Source organism: Tenrec ecaudatus, chromosome 1 (genome assembly GCF_050624435.1).
Source record: "Tenrec ecaudatus isolate mTenEca1 chromosome 1, mTenEca1.hap1, whole genome shotgun sequence".
In the NCBI taxonomy this organism is placed as follows: domain Eukaryota; kingdom Metazoa; phylum Chordata; class Mammalia; order Afrosoricida; family Tenrecidae; genus Tenrec; species Tenrec ecaudatus.
The window spans coordinates 217348664-217366908 of NC_134530.1; the positions used below are offsets into that span (position 1 = coordinate 217348664).

Genomic DNA, 18245 nt, shown 5'->3' on the forward strand with positions numbered 1-18245 from the left:
CTGGTGGCATAGTGGTTAAGCACTGGGCTGCAAATTCAAAGATGTGTACTTTGAAACCACAAGCTGCTCCACAAAGATGAGGCTTTCCACTCCCATAAAGAGCTGTTGTCTAGGAAACCCACAAGGATTGACATACAGGGTGAATCGGAATCAACTTGATGCCACTGGGCGGGGTTTTTGTTTTTTGTAGTTTGATCCCTACTATTCCTTCTTTCTCTCCAATGTCTACCGTTTGTCATGGAAACATCTGCCTGTGCCTGTCCCACCACAGTAGTTTGGAAGCAGATCACTTTGATTCCAGCTTTCATAGGCTCACAGATAAAGAGAAAGTTTTCCTCAGCATGGAAGATGCCTAAAGTCTCACCCAGAGTTGATGCTGATAATGTAGAAGATGAGATTCAGAACTTGCAGTTGACTTAAGACTTTTAGGATGGTGTGATAGGGTGAATGTGCTTTGTTTGGGGTAAGGATATAAATTTGGGAGGGGCAGGGCCAAGGGTAGTATGTTGTGAATTGAATACTGTCTTTCAAAAATATGTGTTGTAAATAATAATAATTTATACATTTTCAACAGTTCATGAAGGAGAGGGGAGTGGGGAGGGAGGGGGAAATGAGGAGCTGATATCAAGGGCTCAAGTAGAAAGCAAATGTTTTCAGAATGATGATGGCAACAAATGTACAAATGTGCTTGACACAGTGGATGTGATAAGATTGGATTGTGATAAGAATTGTACAGCCTCCAATAAAATGTTTTTTTTAAAAAGAAAGAAAAATATGTGTTGTAAATGCTCCTCTCTGTGACTGTGATTATAATGTGATTAGGGGATGGGTTATCTCTGTTGTGTTGATGAAGTAGGATTAGTGCAGGGTGTGTTAATAGTCCATCACTGTTGTGATGTACAAGAGAACCCACTAGCAAGTAGAATAAGCTGGGGAAAGAGAGATGCCAAGCCACAGAAAGATCAAAAAGGGACAGAAGCTCAAAGGAACAAAAATCGCTCTCCAGAACCAACAGAGAGAGAAACCTCTCCCCCGAGCTGCACACTGAATTTGAACTTCTAGCCTCTTCAACCGGGAGGCCAGACATTTCCGCTAAAGTAACAGAGAAGCAGCATGCTCGTGAAAGCAGCAGTCAAGAACACAAGCAGCTTATTTCAGTGGGCAAATGTGCTGCACCAGACTCCTTGAAAGTGTTAAAGAGAAAAGCTATCACTTTGAAAATGAGGTGCACCTGACTCAAACCATGGTACTTTCTCATTAGAATGTTGGCAAGGAATGTCAAAAGTGCACGGACTGCCTGAAGAGCAAACTAATCTATCCTGGGGGAGGTCCAGTGAGAATGCTCCTTAGAAGTGAGGATGGCAAGACTTTGTCTCGCCTACTTCGGTGTTACAAGGCAGGACCAGTCTTTAATACAGGACGTCATGCTTGTTGAGGTAGAAGCCATCCGCTGAAACAATCCTCAGTGAGCTGGAACGACACTGTGGCTTCAACAATGGGCTCAAGCCCAACAGCAGCCGTAAGAACGGTGGCGGGTCCGACACTGTTTGATTCTCTCATACACAGAGTCAGACCAGCTCACTTTGCAATAACAACAATGTTGGAAAAGACAGAGAAAGAAAAGAATATGGCTTTAAAGAAGCAGAGATAAGATTTCAGTTACAAAAGGAAAACCAAATATTTGGTATCTTCTTTCTCCCTGTGAAGTGTACATTTTTAAATTGTCACCTTGATTATATCAACTTAAATTTTTAAAAGAAAAAAAACCCTATGTAGGTCTGTTACACTCTTCTTAAAAATAAAAATAAACTGCTATCCTACTATAGGAAAATGTAAGGACAAAATTCCAAATGGACCTCTAATATTATCACATTCAAATTTCAAGAGCTGTTGAAAATTATTAGTAAGTGAATAAGCATTGTTTCCCTTCAGCTACTCAAAGGGAAGCTAGGCCCTTTATAATCAGAATCAAATTTCCTCCCTCTGATTTCTTCTGTATCACCTGGTCTTGTCCAAAATGACTCCTACTCCATGTTTAACTCAACCCCTTTATCTTTCCTTATGCTACGTCTTACCTGAAACGCTCTCCGTTCCTCAAACTTGATCTCCACCTTCCGAGACCCAGACGCCGCAGACCATGCCACCTGGAAAAGCTTTACTGGTTCCTCCAACTCTCAGTGACTGGTCCATTAGTTGGCTCTGATTTATATATGGTTTTTACTACTCGTTAAATTTTTAAATGGTGTGGGCAGGTCTTTTCTACCCAATTGAATTATAAACACCTAGAACCCAGGAATGGATACTCTCACTGCCAGGAAGAAAAAACAAAAAACCCCGCAGAGTTCCAGATCTATAACTCATTAAATTCCTTGCTGATTTGATTCAATGATATCAACCTCTTCCCGTGTTGGTTCCATCATATGGCAAGTAGGTAAGTTCGTAACACCATAAAATCCATCTCTGTATGTTTCAGGTCAGCTACTGCATACACCACGATCAGCTCAACTCATTATGGCTGATATCTAAGCAAAACCTCTCAATCAGGATCCAAATGCACCCGGTCCACCTTCACTTGATAACTAAATGACCTACAGGTAACCAGCCTGGCCTCCCTTAACTCCTCATTCCAGGCATGTTCCGAAGGTCAACTCAATTGCCACTGAGTCCGTTCTGACTCAGAGTAACCCTGGAGAGCCAGCAGAACTGCCCCTGGATGCTTCTCGGGCTGTAACTCGTTAAGCAGCAGAGAACTTCAGGATTCTCCAACAGATCCGCTGGTGGGTTCACACTGCTTACCTGTGGCTCACAGCCTGATAGAACCAGTTACTAGAATCAGACACAACAGACAAATGACAGACACATGGTTGGGACGAGGACTTGAGAGAAAGCCAGCCTGGTTATCTTTGGTTATCATTTAATCATCTAGTGAAGGTGGATTAGAATGTTTCCTCCAAAATTAGCTTGTCTTGACATGCTTAAATGAAAGGCAAGAAAGTACTTTTCAACTCATCTTAGACCAACATATTTTTGGTGAAATCTTTCATGGGGTTCCATAGGTGTGGGAACAATTATAACATAAAGGTCTGAACTGAGAAAGGTGTGTTTGTGTAATGAGGATTGCCTGTCACAGTTGACAGGGGCTATTTTCTGCCTAAAAGCTATTTTAGTGCTGCTGTAAGAAATTCTCCCTCTCTGTCACAAGCCTATCCCTTAGAAGAAAAGAAAATATGGTAGGTGATCATTAGCCCATTTTATTTTATTTACAAAGATAAGGTTTACAGCCTCCAAGTAAGGCTAAACTCTTGTGCTCTGCCCACAATTACCTTGTAACACAGAATGTGGTTTCCAGGTTTCTTTGTAAATGTTGCCCTCTCCCAAGACAGTGAAAATTCCTGGGCACCACATGCCCCAACGACCTCAAAGAAACATCAAGTCACAGCTCATTATTGAATACACCAGTCGCATAACAGAAGGTTGTGTGGGAAATAAGTTATCACAAAACAATAGGAAAGGGGAAGCTTATTTTTAAACGGTATTGGGATAACTAGATAACGTTGTGGACAGGAGTAGGGCAAGACAATGACTGAGCTTAGCATAAACACCAAGCAAGGAAGTAGAACAATATATTAGACATCTTTTTAAATCATTAAAAATGAGCAGAACATCAATTTATATTTGGAACAGATGAAAATATGGGAAAAAAGGTAACTAATGTAATTAGGTCAAGCAAGATAAAATTTTCAAACTCATAAGATAAAAAACGGTGATTGAAGGAAAATTACTCTAAATTTAAACAAGGGGTATTATAAGCATCTATTCTAAAAGCATAAGAAAACAAGTAAGACCCAAAAAATACAATGAGACAAAAGATAGGGACATTATGTCAGACAATAGCAGTGAAAATGACAAAACAGGATATGAAAAGTGTCCAACAGTAGGCATTTCTGCAAACAGATAGAAATCGAATATCCTGTGACCCAGCAAGCCCACTCCTAGGGATGTGCTCCAGAGAACTGCAATTGATCTGAACATGCAGTCGCATACCTATGCCCGCTGCAGCACTGTTCACAATAGCAAAGAGATGGCGACAACCAAACTGCCCAGGTACAGATAAATGGATAAACAAAGAGTGGAATATTATGTAACCTTATAGAATACTGATGACTTACCAGAAATATAACGGATGAATTTGGAGGGCATTACGAAATAATGTCAAGAACAAATGCCATATGACCTCACTATGATTAAAAGACAAGAAAAGTTATACATGCCAAAAGCAATGCTATTTGATAATTATTAGGGATGGCATGGGACCATTGCTGGATTTGTAGTTTTGTCCTGGGCTGCTAATTGCAAGGTCAGCAGTTCAAAACTACCAGCCCCTCGAAGGAACAAACACAGCTTTCTACGTCCGTAAAGAGTTACAGTCTCAGAAACTCACAAGAGCTGTTCTACCCTGTCCTATAGGCCAATGGTTCCCAACCTTCCCAATGCCATGACCCTTTCATACAGTTTCTCATGCTGTGGTGACCCCCAACCATAAAACTATTTTCGTTGCTGCTTGAGAACTGAAATTGTGCTACTGTTATGAATCCGGCGACCCCTGTGAAAGGGTCATTCGACCCCCGAAAGGGTCCTGATCCACAGGTTGAGAACCGCTGCTGTAGGCTTGCTCTGAGTTGGCATCAAATCAATGGCAGTGAGTTTGAGGGATGGGAAGGAGTGGAGAGGGGAAGAATTTTCTAGACAGTAGACACTTGTAGATTCTGGTGATGGAAAAGGCAATCCTGAAAAAGGGTCAAGTCAACACAGCATGACCAAGATTTTAAAAACCACACTAAGAAATACACAAGAATAAGGGACTGTTTGTATAAAAATTATAATATATATAATTTTGCAACAGTAATAACTAAAAAGTACATATCTGGCTACATAGGGTACACAGGTGTGCCTATACAAGAGGGTATTAAAAACAATTTTTTCAATGTTATATATTTAAATTTTTTTTCAACCAGACCTGTGTCTTTATTAAAGAGAATCAGAACTAAACTAGACCTGGCAGCCAAGGAGAGACGTACTGGCCAGGAAGATGGGGTGGGTGCAGGCCCTAGGGATTCAAGAAAGGCGATTGACCTGGGAGAGGCCCAGGAGACCAGGCGTTGGCAGCGTTCGTGGAAGTGTCCAAGGTTGAGCTTTTAGGTACTGGGACCCCCAGCTGGTTCTCCAGGGGGTGCACGGTGGGTTGGGCTGGCCAGGATGTCACTAGGGCACTCCTGTGTGCCTAGATCATCCACTGGTCTTGATCCTGCTCATTGCCTTCCATGTCCACCTCATTGACCTCTCCATCGTCAGGTGACTCATTGTAATCATTCATCTCGTCCATGTCCTGCATATCCTCATCATCCTCTGAGTCTTCCTCGCTATCTTCATCATCTTCATCATCTTCTTCCTCCTCGTCATCATAGTGCTCTGAGGCTGGCTTGCCAATAGGTACCAGGTTGTTGTCCTTTTCTGCAATGCTCTGGAGCCAGGCCTGATGCTGCTGTTCCTGCTGTTGCAGTTCAGTCTCCTCCACACAGGGCCGATCCAGATTAAACCAGAGCGTTTCAGTCACATGGGGGAAGAGTGAGGGAAACAAAGTAGACATGGCTCCTAGATGGCTATTTAACCTTGGTCAAGTCACGTCACCAACCACTTGGAGCCTCAGCTACCTCATCGCGCCCGTCGGCGATGGCCGACAGCAACCCGGAGGCACTTCTATCTGTATATTTAAATTTTTTACAAAGCAACCTTATCACCTTCAAAGTTTTATTTTACAAAACAACTATATCACCATATATCACCATTGCACTTAATACATTTATCAAATCTGTGATTCCATTTTTTTTAAAGAAAAACAAAATATCTTTTAGACACTAAATTCTCCACCCTTTTTCGCAAAGATGTTAGTCTTTGACGCTTGTTGTTGGGTGCTCCATTTCCAACCAAACACTGTGCAATCTTCACGCCTGCTATATTTTAGTCCTTTGTGGCAACCACTTGTATCAATGCATATCATGAGGTTCTTCCTCTTTTGACTGATCTTCTACTTTTCCAAACTTGGGGTCCTAAAATATGGGAGAGGCGGCCTCACCATCCTCATTGTACAGAGCATTCTGGCTGTACGTCTTTCAAAGGCAGGATTGGTTGTTCTGGAAGCCCTTGGCGCTGTCACCCTTCTTGGTCAACACCATTGGCCAGCTTTCACTGGCTTATGGGGCAATTGAAAATCGCATGGCTAGGGCCAGGTGCATAGCCCTCAAAGTTACATCTTTACTTCCTTGAATAGATTTATGGCAGATTTACCTAATGCAATAGTCCTCAACTGAGGGGTAGCAACCCCTTTGAGGGATGAACGACCCTTTCACAGGGGTCGCCTGCTTCATAACAGTAGCAAAAATTACAGTTATGAAGTAGCAACAAATATAATTTTATGGTTGGGGGTCACCACAACATGAGAAACTGTACTAATGGGTCCCGGCATTAGGAAGATTGAGGACCACTGACCTAATGCAATACTTCATTTGAGTTCTTTTTTTTTTAACATTTTATTAGGGGCTCATACAACTCTTATCACAATCCATATATATACATACATCAATTGTATAAAGTACATCTGTACATTCTTTGCCCTAATCATTTTCTTTTTTTTCTCTCTTCTTTTATTTTTTTTTACATTTTATTAGGGGCTCATACAACTCTTACCACAATCCATACCTATACATACATCAATTGTATAAAGCACATCCATACATTCCCTGCCCCAATCAGTCTCAAAGCATTTGCTCTCCACTTAAGCCCTTTGCATCAGGTCCTCTTTTTTTTTTCCCTCCCTCCCTACTCCCCCCTCCCTCATGTGCCCTTGGTAATTTATACATTGTTATTTTGTCATATTTTGCCCTATCCGGAGTCTCCCTTCCCCCCCTTCTCTGCCATCCATCTCCCAGGGAGGAGGTCACATATGGATCCTTGTAATCAGTTCCCCATTTCCAACCCACTCACCCTCCACTCTCCCAGCATTGCCCCTCACACCCTTGGTCCTGAAGGTATCATCCACCCTGGATTCCCTGTGCCTCCAGCTCCCATATGCACCAGTGTACAACCTCTGCCCTATACAGCCCTGCGAGGTAGAATTCGGATCATGGTAGTTTGGGGGAGTATTTGAGTTCTTGACTGCTGCTTCCATGAACACTGATTATGGATCCAAGTAAAATTAAATTCTTAACATCAATCATTTTTTCCATTCGTCATAATGTTTATTGGTCCAGAGTCGCAATCCTAATTGAAGACTGCAGTCTCTAATTTTCTTCAGCAACTTTTTCAAATCTTTCTCACTTTCAGCAAGCAATGTTATTTTTTGGGGGTGGGGGGGGGCGGTTGTTTGTTTTGCTTTTTAAAAAAATCATTTTATTAGGGGCTCATACAACTCTTATCACAATACATATATACACCAATTGTGTAAAGCATATTTGTACATTCATTGCCCTCATCATTCTCAAAATATTTGCTCTCCACCTAAGCTCCTGGCATCAGCTCCCCATATCTCCCACTTCTTCCCCACTACCTGCTCCCTCATGAACCCTTGATAATTTATAAGTTATTATTTTGTCATATATTGCACTGTCTGACATCTCCCTTCACCCACTTTTCTGTTGTCCGTCCCCCAGGGAGGAGATTATATGTAGATCCTTGTAATTGGTTCCCCTTTTCCAACCCACCCTCCCTCCATACTCACAGTATCACCACTCACGCCACTGGTCCTGAAGGGATCATCCGCCCTGGATTCCCTGTGTTTCCAGTTCTTATCTGTACCAGTGTACATCCTCTGGTCTACCCAGATTTGTGATAGAATAAGGATCATGATGGGGGATTGGGGAGAAAGCATTTAGGAACTAGAGGAAAGTTGTATGTTTCATTGCTACTATACGTACCCTGAGACGGACTCATCTCCTCCCTGAACCCTTCTGTAAGGGGATGTCCAATGGCCTACAAGTGGGCAATGGGTCTCCCCACCTCATTTACAATGATAAGATTTTTTGTTCTGATGATGCCTGCTACCTGATCCCTTCAACACCTCATGATCACACAGGCTGGTGTGCTTCTCCCATGTGTGCTTTGTTGCTTCTGAGCTAGATGGCTGATTGTTTACCTTCAAGCCTTTAAGACCCCAGACGCTATATCTTTTGATAGCTGGGCACCATCAACTTTCTTTACCATATTTGCTTATGCACCCATTTGTCTTCAGTGATCGTCTTAGGGAGGTGAACACACAATGATATGATTTTTTTTCTTTGATGCCTGATAACTGATCCCTTCGGCACCTTGTGATCACACAGACTGGTGTGCTTCTTCCATGGTTGCTTTGTTGCTTCTAAGCTAGATGGCCGCTTGTTTACCTTCAAGACTTTAAGGCCCCCTGACGCTATATCTTTTGATAGCCAGGTACCATCAGCTTTCTTCACCACATTTACTTATTTGCCTGCTTTGTCTTCAGTGATTGTGTCAGGAAGGTGAGCTACATAAAATGCCAGTTTAATAGAACAAAGTATTCTTGCATTGAGGGAGTACTTGAGTGGAGGCCCAATGTCCATCTGCTACCATAATACTAAACCTATAAATATATGCACATAGATTTATTTCCCCATCCTCATATATAAATATATTTACATATGTACATGCCTTTATTTAGACCTCTATACATTCCCTTTGCCTCCTAGCTCTTTCCTCTATTTCCTTTGACTTTCCTCTTGTCCCACTATCATGCTCAGTCTTCATTTGGGTTTCAGTAATTTCTCTTGGTTACATTACCCTTTATCATGCCCTACTAGCCCTCCTACACCCTCCTCACCACCTATTTGGATCACTTGTTGGTCCCCTGTCCCTGGGTTTGTTAACACCACCACCTTTCCCCACCCCACCCCCTCTCCCATGTCCCCCCAGAACTGTGGGTCCCATTGTTTTCTCCTCCAGATTGTTCATCCAGTCTATCTTATTTAGACAGACCTGCAGATATAATAACATGCACAAAAACAAGACAGAGCAAAACCCGAGCAACAATATAAAACAAAACAACAACAGCAATAACAAACCAATGACCAAAAAAAACACAACAAGAAAGAAAAGCTTGTAGTTAGTTCAAAGCCTGTTTGTTGGCCTTTAGGAGTGTTTTCCAGTTTAGTCTGTTGGGGCACCAAACCTGGCCCCAAAGTCCACCTTCAGCATTCCCTGGGGACCTCACTGCTCCATTCCCTTGCTGTTCTGTTGCACTCCCTTAGTGTTTTGTCTCGATGTAGCGGGATCAGGCCAGGAGCATTTCCTACACTGTGTCTTCAGTGTTGTCCCCTGTAGGGCTAAGGGTCAGTGAGGGATGTCATGTTTCATAGTGGGGCCGGCCATGTGGTCCTCTCTGTGGACTGGCTGCTCTGAGCGGAAACATCATTCTCAAGGACTGGTAGGCCAGGATGTGCTTCACTCTCCCCTCCTCCCCCTTAATCTGCTCCCAAGTGTTCTGACAAGACATGTTTCTCTCCCGGAGCTGCAGATTCAGTGCCTTCCTCTGAAATAAATTCTTCTGGGGAGAGGGGCAGGTGTCCACGTTGTTGGGATTGGGGCTGGCCCCTCACTGTGATTCCATTTTTGGAAACATTTTTCAAACTCATCTGCTTGCATAGCTGACAGCACCTCCCTCGTTGTTTTCTTCACCTGCTCTGCATCATCAAATCACTGTCCTTAAATGTCTCCCTTCGTTCACAGAAATAAAAGGACGTTGCAGTCAGGAAGGTGCATGGGACAAGGGAGGCATGATGGTTGTAGCCAAAACTGCCTCGCATGAGCCGGTGCATTATCATGGTGGCAAAACCAGTCTCCCCACACCCTCACAGAAGGGTCACAGGAAGGGACGAGACAGCCAGTGTGCAGTATAGCAGCAACGAAACACATAATATTCATCTAGTTCTTGAATGTTTTCTCCCCACCCCACCCCCACCACTATCATGACCCAGTTCTACCTCAAAATCTAGCTAGACTGGAGTACATACATTGGTACAGATAAGAGCTGTCAACACATAAAGTCCAGGAAAGATACACCCTTCAGGAAGAATGTAGTGGAAGTAGCAATACCCTGAGGGCAGGTGGAGAGTAGAGAGGGAAGGAGAAGAGGGAAACTGATCACAGGGTTGATTATGTAAACCCCACCCAGAGAGGGATGAATAATAGAAATATGGGTGAAAGAAGACACCAGACAGTGTAAGATATAATATAACAATAATAATATATCATTGATCAAGGATTCATGAGGGTAGGAGGGCAGGGAAAGGAGGGAGAAAGAGAAACTGATACCAAGGGCTCAAGTAGGAAGAAAATGTTTTAGAAATGATGATGGCAACATATGTACAAGTGTACTTGATATAATAGCCCCCAATAAAATGATTGATTTTTTAAAAATCCCCCATGTGACACAAATCAGGCCTTTTTTGTGGCACACTGTTATGCAATCTTTTCAGAACCTCTAAATAGAAAGCTTGATTAGCTGTTAGACCTGGTGGAATGAACTTCAAATTTACTATCCCCCTCAAATCAAAAAAACAAATGAGCACCATCTTGATCCTTGATGTCACTTGATGAGCTTTTTGAGGGCAAGATGATGATGGCGTCTTCCACTGGCTTGATTGATGTTTGCTGTGGGGTCATAGAACAGCACCTTGTCTCCTCACCAGAATGACCTTGGGAAAAAGTCTGGGTCGCTTCCTAGCTGTTCTTTCAAAGCACAGCATGTTTCTACTCCATGCTCAGTCAGAGCCCAAGGGACAAATTTCCCAGCGACCCTTCTCATTCCCACATCTACTCTTAACATTCACTGAACAGGTAGTCCAGATAAGTTCCCCATCTCTTCAATGGTCCGTCATCAGTCTTGGAGCACAAGTGCGCGGATTTGTGAAGATTTTCTTCGATTCAGGAAGTTAATGGGCATTCAGAACGTGGTTTGTCATCAATCAACATTTCACCTTTTTTTGAAATGAGAAAACCACTCCTACACTGGGGTGTTTCCCATAGCGCTCTCCTTGTAACAGCACAACAGTTTCTGCGGTGTTTTTCCTGAGCAGGAAACAAAATCCACAGCTTCATGCTGGTCTTTTAAATCGGCCATCACAGAAAAGGAGGTTCAAGAGAAGCAGCTTTGATGAAAAAATGCACTGTGACCAAAGACAGCCTTCGCAGGTGACACCCTGGGGTGCACTGACTCAGCCAGTTGCTTGGCGCGCCCTTAGTGGGAAAAAGGCATCCCAGGAAAGCTCCCCCAAGTGACGCTTTCTTCTGGTTTGTTTGTGTTTTGTTTTCCTGGGGTTTGGGGGAGATTTTTGTTTTCCCTTGTATGTGTTTAGGTAAGCATACACAAGTGCATGTATACAGGTATTCCCAGAGGCAAACATATATGCATGTTTGTGTGTGCTGCTTATACATTCAAATCTAAAATGAAGCCCTCAGAGGGCACAGCCAATATGAACAGCTACTTCACAGGACTGGAATCCTGGGTTCAGGGTTTCGGACCACAGTCTTGGAAGGCAACTTAGTCAGCACGCATAACAAAGCTCTAAAGGTGACCTGCACATCCTATTCGGTGAGTGGCATGTGGAGTCTTAAAACCGTGCCAGTCGCATCCCAGCTGTAGCTCTTCCTCTGCACGCATCAGGTGCAAAAGAGAGCGAAAGAAAACATCGACTGGAGGAAGAAACCGTCTACCACAGAGCTTCTTAAACGGGGCCATCCCCTCTGCAGAGGGTTTCCCAGCAGCCTGGAGAGCGGCACAAAAAACCTAGCAACAGTAAAAGGTTTCTGAATGCACAACGATAAAAAAAAAAACGCCATTGAAATCAAATTCGTGATGAACTGACGTGTTCCTGGCGGTGGTTGCCAATGTGTGTCGTGCCATTTCATTGCAGCCTGGACTCGGCACACACAACCTGCACTCAGAGCCAAGAAAGATCACCAGAGTACGGGGTTGTGCTTCAACACACTATCAAAAGCACTAGCTTCCTTAAAAGTTGTGTTTGGTTGGCATACTCATCTTATCTACCCAGATGCATACCCAGGGTTGTGTACAGATTTCTCAGGTGAATAGAGGTCACAAGTGGGAAATGTTTAAGAAGCCCCGCATGTGTCAGAATGAACTTGACAGCAATGGGTGATGGGAAATACAATTGGAAATGCAAATAAGTTGTTATAAAGCTGAGAGTTTGGGACAAAGGTCCTGACTAGGCATAGGTATTTTAGTGGCACGTTGTGTCTTCAGAACCAACGCTACTGTGAAGTCACCTGAGGCAACATGGGCACACACTGCCAGAAACATCTCATTCCATGTTTGAGTTGTAATTACTTTATGTTTGGGCATCCAGAAATGTTTCACAGTTGCCAAATTTTTCATGACTCCCACATTCAGTTATGTAGCCCCAGGTGGAGTTATGCCCACAGAAGCAGCTCTGACCAGAACTAATAGTCACAAATGGAAAAGCCTCCCCTACTTTGAAACCAGATTGAGATGATGTCCACCTTCCACTCCTGACCATTCCAACCAGGGACAGAACAGATGGTCCTATCTAGCAAGTGATGATCCTGGAGAAAACGCAGAATAAAGCTAAAATCACCAAACCTAGAGAAATCCCCCAAGCCCTCGCCCTTTAAATTTGGAACCAGATGGGCAACTGATGGTCAGCTAGCAGCCAAAAGACAGAGCAGTGCTTAAAATAGTATCATTCATGAACCATGCTCCTCTGAGAAATCATCAAACTGAGACCTAGCAATGGGCATTCATCGGAGACCAGAGATGAGAGTGCAAGTGGGAACAAAGAAGCGAGCTTAATGGAAACAGAACAGCCAAGAGTGACGGGTAATGGTGACACATGGTGAAATGGGTAACGGACATCACTGAATAACATGGACACAGATTATTAAATGAGAACCTAACTTAAACTGTATAAATGTCCATCAAAATCCCATTATATTTTTTAAAGTATTCAACGTGTTCAAAGTTAAAGAAATAAAAATAAATACTAGTAGCAATAGGAATGATCGTGTAGTGGGTGTTTATTAGATGCTGCTGCTCAGTGCTGCTGAGTCAGTTCCCACTCAGGACTCCATGAACAACCGAAGGAAGCAGCGTCCCCATCCACGCAGCCACTGTGTCCATCCATCTCCTCAAGGCGCTTCCTTTTTGTTGTTGTTGTTGTTGTTGTTGTTGTTGTTGTTGCCCCACCACTTGACCAAGCAGGAAATGGTAAGGTGACTGGTCTCTTCTGACCACAAGTTCAAAGTTTATGAGACGACGTCTCACTATGTTTGCCTCCCAGGAGCATTGTGGTTGTACGCCTCCTAAGTCAGATTGATTGTTTTTTAGCAGACCAGGGAACTTTCAATATCCTTCAGCACTACGATTTCAATGCATTCATTCTGCTTGGTAATCCTTATTCAATGTCCAATTATCGCATGCAGCGAAAGTGATTGAAAATCCCATGACTTGGGCCAGGCTCACCGTAGTCCTCAAAGCAACATCCGTGCTTCTCAACACTTTAAAGAGGTCTTGAACATCGCAGGCAATGAGCCATTTTATCCTTGACCACTGGTTCCATAAGCACTGCTTGTGGATCCAAGAAAGACCAAGTCCTTGTCCACTTCGATCTTTTTTCCACATATCATAATGTTACCTATTGATCCATTTGCAAGAAGTTTGGCTTTCTTTACATTGAGTTGTGATCCAAGGCTGAAATCCTTGATCTTCATCAGCAAGTGCTTCAAGTCCTTCTTACTTTCAGCAAGCGAGGTTGTTAATAAGTCTTCCTCCAATCCTGATGCAGCATTCTAGATAGATAGAGAGAGAGAGAGAGAGAGAGAGAGAGAGATAGATAGATAGATATTTTATTAGGGGCTCATACAACTCTTATCACAATCCATACATATATCAATTATGTAAAGCACATCTGTTCATTCATTGCCCTCATCATTCTCAAAACATTTGCTCTCCACCTAAGCCCTTGGCATCAGGTCCTCCTTTTTAACCCTCCCTCCCTGCTCCTCCCTCCCTCATGAGCCCTTGATAATTTATAAACTATTATTTTGTCATATGTTGCCCTGTATGACATCTCCCTTCCCTCACTTTTCTGTTGTCCGTCCCCCAGATAGGAGGTCACATGTAGATCCTTTGTAATCGGTTCCCTCTTTCCAACCCACTCACCCTCTACCCTCCCAGTATCGCCACTAACACCACTGGTCCTGAAGATATCATCCGCCCTGGATTCCCTGTGTTTCCATTCCTATCTGTACCAGTGTACATCCTCTGGTCTAGCCAGACTTGCAAGGTAGAATTCGGATCATAATAGTGGGGGGTGGGGGATGGAGGAAGCACTTAGGAACTAGAGGAAAGTTGTGTTTTTCATCGTTGCTACATTGCACCTTGACTGGCTCGTCTCCTCCCCTAGACCCCTCTGCAAGGGGATCTCCAGTGGCTGACACATGGGCTTTGGGTCTCCACTCTGCACTCCCCACCCCTCAGCATTCCTAATATACTTTGGTTTCTCTGATTATTTGGTCAGCATACAGATTGTATAAGTATGGTGAGAAGATCCAAACCTGGGCACACCTTTCCTGATTTTTAGACCATGCAGTATTCCCTTACCCTGTTTACACAACTGCCTCTGAATGTAATGTTCTGGAATTCCCATTTTTCTCAAAGATATCCATAGTTTGTTATGATCCACATGGTCAATGCCTTGGCATAGTCAATAATATAAAAGTAAGCATCTTTCTGATATTCTCTGCATCAGCAATAATAGCCCTTATTCCACATCCTCTTTGGAATTTGACTTGAACCTCTTGCAGCAACTTGTCAATGTGCTGTTGAAACCATTGTTGGATGATCTTTCTTTGGAATGGGAACAAGAAGGTAGCCCTATTATACGCTGGGGGGAGAAAATGGAGCGATGGGGCTCTCTGGCCTTATAAAGATTTATAGCAGTGTTTCCCAAAGTGGGTAATGTCACCCCCGGGGGTCATTGGAACAATCCGGGTGGTTGCAACAGCAGATGCCTACACTTTATCCTGGGCTGTGAACTACGGTACAAAGGTTTTTAAATGCCGAGGTGGCACTGAGGTTTTTTGTTTGTTTGATTGTTGCTGAAAAAGGCGTGTAGGTCAAATAAATTTGGGAGCATATGATTGGTAACTTCTAAAACCCCATGTAAGTGAAAGCCAAACTCAACTGCCATTAAGTTGACTCTGACGTACAGCTACCCTGCAGAGCAGGGCAGAACTGCCGGAGACTGGAGCAAAAAGCCTCCTCTTCCTTCCCAGACCAGCGGGTGGTTGGCAGCCCAGTGCCTAACCCACCACACCATGAGGGTGGCACTGGTTTTCCTTTTCCTTTCATTTTTTTTCTCCTTCTCTTTCTCCTCCTCCTTATTCCTCCTTCCCTCTTCTCCTCCTCTCCTGCCTCCCTGGTGGCATGGTAGGCTACATGTTGGGCTTGTAACCACAAGGTCAGCAGTTTGAAACCACCTGCTGCTCTGAAGAGAAAGAAGACACTTTGTACTCTTGTAGAAAGTTAGTCTTCGAAACCCACAGGACAACCCAACTCAATGGGAGTGAGTTTTGAGGGTTATTTGGTGAAAGCCCCATATATAGTCACTAGGAGTTAGAACTGGTATGAGTCAGCAGTAGGTATTATATACCAGGCACTGGGTTAAACGAGGAATAGGCATTATCCTATTTAAGCTTCACAATCAACCCAGTGGCATATATTCTTATAATAAATTTAGAAATAAAGAAAGTGAGGTTTTGAGATGTTAGTAACTTATCCAAAATCGCACTAGTATGTGGTATATGAATGTGAATGCAATTAGCTTGATTACAGAATTTCATGTACTCAGGATATCTTTTCACAATTGATTGTTTGTAATGTAGACACACTATGGTCCAACTTGCCAACTTATCAGTTGATAGCCAGAGTATAAACCAATCGAAGTCTTTTGAAAGAAGCAGTGCATCCAGCCATAGTACTACTCAGAGCATGTCTACCTCTTTCTGGTAGGACCCCGTTCCACCCCTTCCATGGAATTACTCTTTTAGAATAATCCCATTCCTTAAAAATGCATTCTAAAAAAATAATTCAAAAGAAGGGGTAGAAGGATGTAATAGAGATGCTTATTGTATACTGACTCAATATAGCAAATAATTGGAAAACAATATTCCCAGGGAAATAGAAATTCTTAAGTAAATAATGGTACAAAATCTTGGTGAACTATTATACTGCTTTAAAAATAATGATAAATATAAAGCATGATAATATAGATATCAAATATGTTAAAATGTAAGCTAGCACCATGAAACCAAGAGTGCAATATTCACTGAAATGATAGTGATGTAAATGTAAAAACTTGGAAACAAGTGCAGATAATAGAAACATCTATACTTCAATGTTTTATAAATAGATGAAATGGAGACATTTCTAGAAACATACCATCTACCCAAAATAAATTCAGGCTGATATAGACAACCTCAACAAACTCATATGAAAGAAGAAATACATCAGATCTTCAAAAAAAAAAAACTTCCAACACCCCTCCCCCCAAAAAAATCAGGACCAAATGGCTTTAACAGGGAATTCTACCAAGTATTCAGAAAAGAGATTATGCCAATTCTACACAGATAATTCCAGACTATAGAAAAGGAAAGCAAACTCCCAAGTTCACTTTGTGAAGGGAGCATAACTGCAATAAATGGGGTGCGGGGTCACATCTAAGCTCCTGTGGCCCCTATTGCCACGAGGCAGGGGCCAGACAAGCTTCCATGCTCCATCCTTTTCCTGCTCTGACACCAGCTGTTCTTCCCATGGCGCTCTACTTCTAAGATAGGGTCCATAATGGTTTCAGGGGCACACAGAATTATACAGTACTCGTAATTACAGGTGGCTGTTAGGGACGTCAATAGACTACCACAGGTCAGGATCAGAGAACAGTAAGGATTCAGTCAGTGGTCCACAGCAACACCTCTCCTCAGCCAGCAGCCAAGACTCTCCTGTCCTAGCCTCCCAGCCATGCAGCCCCGTGGCTTCTGCATCTGTGGACCAGGACGGCAGCTCACCTATGCTCTATCTCATAGTTCCATGCATGGTCTTAGGCAAGTTAAGAAGAAGTACCACTTAGTCTCGGAGCTGCTCTCCTGAATTCCCATGTGTCTCGGGTGCCTCTGGTCTCAGCCTCCACCGCTCAGGCAAAGATCTAGAACATGCTCTTCTTTTGTTCTGATGGTCATGGGTTTGCTATCTCTGCCCCTGACGGTTCCACAGAGGAATGGTTCGATGGAGGTGTGAGTTTTTTGTCTTTTAGTCCCCCATTCTTCCTAGGAAAACCAAGGACAGTGTCTTAAATAACACCTTCTAGAAGAGTCTTAAAATGCCCCCAAGGAAACAAAGGGTGTGGCTTGATTCATAACTTCTACTAAGGTTAATACTTAATGCCACCTTAATCCTGCCCATTACTATAGCAGAGAACTCCCTCCAAAATGGAATTATGGACACAGTCATAGTGCCCAGAATTATACTACATCCCAGAAGGAATTATGACTAGAAAGTTCATACTAATTGCCTACATCTCAATAACCCAGTTACCAAAACCACACACAAATAGAAAACAACATCCTTTATAAACATACAAGTAAAAATTCTTAACAAAATGCTGACCAATAAAATCCAACAATATATCAAACAAAAACTACTCCATGAGCAAGTAGGGTTCATGTGGTATTTAAGAGTGGTTCAATATTGGAAATCAATGTAATATGCTATATAAAGAAGACAATATAAGGACTAGATGACCACATCAATAGAAACAGAAAAGGCCTTTACCAATATGCAACACCCATTCCATATAAAAACACTTAACATAATAGGAATAGAGGGGAAATTACTCAACACAATGCAGACCAAATGTGGAAAACCATTGGCCGGCATCTTGTTCAACAGGGAAAAACGGAAAGCATCCCCTACAAACAGAACCAGAAGTGGATGCCCTTCATCACCACTCTTGTTCGCCATTGTGCTGGGCGTCTTAGCCAATCCACTAGGCGACAAAGAGAAATCAAAGGAATACAAATGGGCAAACACAAGGACAACTCTCACTATTAGCAGATGATGTCATTTTCTACGTAGATAACCCCCAAAA

At 42.9% G+C, this 18245-nt stretch overlaps 1 pseudogene; it reads right to left on the reverse strand.

Annotated features, from left to right (window-relative positions):
* Positions 1-5026: 5026 nt before the first annotated feature.
* LOC142437305 (anaphase-promoting complex subunit 15 pseudogene) lies at positions 5027-5758 on the reverse strand (annotated as a pseudogene).
* Positions 5759-18245: the final 12487 nt, after the last annotated feature.